Source organism: Nicotiana attenuata, unplaced genomic scaffold (genome assembly GCF_001879085.1).
Source record: "Nicotiana attenuata strain UT unplaced genomic scaffold, NIATTr2, whole genome shotgun sequence".
NCBI lineage: Eukaryota > Viridiplantae > Streptophyta > Magnoliopsida > Solanales > Solanaceae > Nicotiana > Nicotiana attenuata.
In genome coordinates, this window is record NW_017673602.1 from 19,346 (window position 1) to 24,454 (window position 5,109).

Consider the following 5,109-nt stretch of genomic DNA (forward strand, 5'->3'; position numbering starts at 1 on the left):
ATTATGGATTTTTGAGAAATTGGGATTTGGACCTCAAATTGAGGTTGGATTCCAAAATAAATTACATAACCGGGATCGGGGTTGAATGGATAATCGGGTTTTGGTCCGAATTTTGGGTTTGGACCAAGCGGGCCCAGGAGCTGACTTTTGTTGACTTTTTCAATAATGATATAAATTGAATCTTTTTCAATCGTGAGTGATTCAAAAGGCTTATTTTGAATCGTTTGATTGGTATATTGCTAGATATTGTTAGTTCGGAGGCTTGTTTGAAAGGCAAAGCTATGGTTGAGCTTTGAGTGATCTTTGGAGCGAGGTAAGTGTTGTGTCTAACCTTGACTTGAGGGAATTAGGAACCCTCGGACTATGGGCTATGTGAATTTTATGCGAGTGGCGTATATGCGAGGTGACGAGTGCTTATATGCCGCCGAATTATCTGTTTTCCCTGATTTTCTCTGTTTTCCCTGAATTATTTCCTCCCCCTCTTAACTATTAAATGCTCTAAATGCCTTTCATGCTTAACTGCTATTTGTTAAACAATATCTTCTCCTTTTAATGATGTTAGCTCTTCTATAGTTTCATGATTTCCTGTTATTTGCTTAAATTGACTTATTTGCACCTTCTAATTGTAAATTTCTGGATTGGTCTAGTAGTGTAGTATAAAACTCGTGTAGATTTTTATATTGTACAAGGTTTCCTTTTGGTTCAATTTGGTATTGATTGATCGTAAAGGTTTTGTGGTTTGAAATATTGATTTGATTGTGTGTTGCGTATTTGGCACTGATATGGTGGGATCGGGCTGCACGCCGCAGCAGGTGTAATAAGGGTAGATTGATATGGTGGAATAAGGATGAATCCGTACTGTACGGTAGGATCGGGTTGCACGCCGCAACAGGTGGAATAAGGGTGGATTGATATGGTGAAATAAGGGTGAATCATGATACTTATGTTGATACATGGTGGGATCAAGTTGCAACATATACATATTATTTACTGCTGTTGACATTGTTACGATGAAATAAGGGAGGATTTTGTGTTGTCTGGTGGGATCGGGTTGCGCGCTGCAACGACTTATGCGTTTCCATTTCTTGAGCTGTGTTGGTTTTCGGTATTCTCATTTGAACTGCTAAGTATTGATAATTCTAGACAATACTAGTTTATTTCCCGTAGGTGGTAGTTATCATTTTCAATTGACTGCTTCTTCCTATTTAGTATTTTTATTTTTCTGTCATTATTATCTATACTGCGTACAGGTTGTAGTTTAAGTGATCCGGCTTAGCCTCGTCACTACTTCGTCGAGGTTAGGCTCGACACTTACCAGTACATGGGGTTGGTTGTACTGATATTGCACTATGCACTTCTGTGCAGATTTTGGAGTAGATCCCAGTGGCGGCTACTAGAGAACTCGGATTAGACAGCCTACGGAGACTTGAGGTACAACTGCTTAGCGCTCGCAGCTCCAGAAGTCCCCTTCTTTGTTTCTATTTAGCTGTGTATTTTCATTCAGACAGCTTTGTATTTATTTCAGACCCTTGTATGTATTGCTCTAGTAGCTCGTGCACTTGTGACACCAGGTTCAGGGATTTAGAGTAGGTGTTTGACAGTTTTAGCTTCCGCATATTTCAGTTATTTCAGTATTTCTCGTTATTCAATTCAACTATTAAAATTGATAATAGATTCTAACATTGGCTTGCCTAGCAAGTGAAATGTTAGGCGCCATCACGGTCCCGACGGTGGGAATTCTGGGTCATGACAACGACTGATACACACGATCAAAAATAATAGAATCTCCCATAGGTGTAGACACATAAATAGGAGAACTCAAAGAATCACGAGATACACCCAAATACGGGGCAAAATAAGATGACACATAGGAATAAGTGGATCCTGGATCGAATAGAACCGGCGCATCTCTATGACATACCAGAACAATACCTGTAATGATAGAGTCGGAAGCAACTGGCTCTGTACGAGCAGGAAGGGCATAATATCTGGCTTGTCCTCCCCTTCTAGGGCGACCTCTAGCTCGCCAACCTCCACCTCGAGCTGGCTAAGTAGGTGGAGTGGTAGCTGGTGCTGTAATCATAGCCTGAGGACCTGGTGGAGCACGTGGTGCCTGAGAAGTCTATAGAGGTTCACCTCTCCTAAGTCTGGGGCAATCCCTCACCATATGGCGAGTGTCGCCACACTCAAAATAAGCTCTCGGAGGGTGTGCCTGGCTCGGACCAGGTCTGCTGGACTGACCGCTGAAAGCACCCTGTGTAGGAGGCTCACTAGATACTGGCTGCGCCGAATAAGGCTCCTAGGGCCTAGGAGTAGCTGGAATACCACTAGCGGCTGGAAGAGCTGAATGAAAAGGGCGACTCATATAGCCCCTACCATGTCGAACTGCAGCTGGGGCACGAGTACCAGTATAAGTGCCAGACTCTCGAGACCTCTTGGCCTTCCTCTCCTCTCTCTCCCGAGCAAGCATGCCCTCCACTCTCCTAGCTATACTCACAACCTGCAGGGTACTAGATATCCATCTCCAAATCCCGAGCCATGCTAGTCCGGATTCTGGGATGGAGTCCCTCAATAAACCGACGGACCCTCTCTCAAACTGTAGCAACCAAGGCCGGTGCATGTCTAGCAAAATCACTGAATCAAATTGCATATTCTGACACAGTTATAGCACCCTAGCGCAACTGCTCAAACTCAGCGTGCCATGCATCTCTGAGGATCTGGGGAACATACTCCATCAAAAACATACCCGGGAGCTGAGTCCATGTAAGTGAAGCTGCCTCCGCCGGACTGTCCAACTCATAACCACGCCACCACAGATAGGCTGCTCCTTTAAGCAGGAACGCAGTGAATGAAACCCCACTCGACTCTGCTATGTCCATTGTATGGAGGATACGATGGCACTCCTCAACAAAACCCTGAGCATCCTCTATCGCCAAACCACTGAAAGTAGGAGGGTGGTACTTCTTGTACCTCTCGAGCCTACGCTACTCCTCCTCAGAAACAGTTGCCCTACCCTCGGGCTGGACTGGGGCTACTGGCTGCATCGCTATAATCTCTGGAACCTGGTCGACCGGAACCCGCTGCTCTGGGGTACGGGCGGCGGAAGTCTGTGCTCCTCCCACGACCTGAGATGTGACAGGAGCAAGTGGAATCAATCCAGCCTGAGCTAGGGTGCTGAACATGCTCAGAAATTGGGCTGGAGTCTCCTGGAGGGATGGTGCAGCAACAGGTACCTCATGTGCCTGTCCTCCAGCTGAAGCTACTGGGGGCTACTCTATGGCAGCTCGTGCGAGTGCTCTGGCTGCACCACGTGGATGTCCTCGACCTCTACCTCGGCCCCGACCTCTAGCGGCTCTAGCAGGGGGCGCAGGTAGGGGTGTCAATGGATATTCGAAAACCGACTAAACCGACCGAACCGTACCGCATCGGACCGACTTTTAGGTTTCTTTTAAAGAAACCGTAGGTTTTATATAAATTTATAACCGCACCGATAATTAGGTAGGTTTTTTATTTTATGAAAATAAACCGAAAAAATACCGAACCGTACCGAATAAATTTTACATGTGAAAAATATATTTATATTGTAAGTTTAAAAATAATAATGCATTTAATTTTCCTTTGGGCCTCGGAATTATGAAAATTGTTACAACCAACAAGTAATTAAACTCAAAATACTAATTCCTGAAACCTATTATGCTACTTCTACTTAAACTAAGTTATTTCAAGTATCTTCATTAGCAAGGCACAAAGTATTCTAGCGATTATGAGTAGCAAACTACAATGTATTGAATATATTTTCTTTCATATGATTTTAATTTACCTTTTTAAATATTTAATCTTCTATAAACTTTATTCTTGAGTCCCAGCTTGGTTAATACCTTTCCACTCGTGTGATTTATACTTTTTTGCCTTTGCTTGATTTCTTTTACGTTGTTGAAGAATAGTTGATGGTTTTATACTCTAGCCATCTTTCATTTTTTTTAATTCATCACCTTTTAAATAGTAAAAATATCTCGAGAGTTTTGCTAAGTTCTATAAAAGAACATATGTTAGTGCATTCTACTTCTACTAGTGAATTTTACATGATATTTAAAAAATACAGAAAATTAACCTAACCGTACCGATACCGAAGAGAAACCGACATGATTGGGATGGTTTCAAAAGTCTAATTTTGGTTATACATAATAGAATAAATGAAAAATTGGTATGGTATAAATTTTATAAAATAACCGGCCGAACCGAACCATTGACACCCCTAGGCGCGGGTGCCTGGTCATCTGATCCGGCTGTACGTGTCCTCACCATCTGTGAGAGAATAGAAGACAGAAGTTTAGAATTCCGAAGTCAACAAATTTCGCATGACTAGGAATCAAAAGAAGTGAAATTTTTTCTAACAGTTCCATAGCCTCCCGAAGATAAGTACAGACATCTTCGTACTGATCCACGAGACTCTACTAAACTTGCTTGTGACTCACGACACCTATGAGCCTAGAGCTCTGATACCAACTTGTCACGACCCAAATCCCACATCCGTGATATGTCGTGACGGCACCTAGTCTCTACGACTAGGTAAGCCTAACATTTGCGGAAATAACCAACAATGAAATAAAACCTTAACAACTAACAGCCACAAATAATTTAGATAAACGATAAAAATGTCGCTCGGCATATACATTAATCCACTCTCAAATATACACAAAATCGCCCCAAGACCCGGAATACCATAAGTCACAAGCTTCTAAGATTTGTCTAAACGTTCTATACATCAGTATCTAGAAGAGGCAAGGAAGAACAACATAAAATCTCCGAAGCAGCAGCGAGTATGCGACTAATACCTGGATCTACACACGAAAACATGTGCAGAGGAGTAGCATGAGCACACCATAACGGTACCCAGTAAGTGCCAAGCCTAACCTCGGTCGAGTAGTGACGAGGTCAGGTCAGGGCCTACTGGAGAATAAATAAATAAATAAATATATATATATATATATATATATATATAAAACCTCGGTCGAGTAGTGACGAGGTCAGGTCAAGGCCTACTGGAGAAAATATATATATATATATATATATATATATATATATATATATATATGTGTGTGTGTGTGT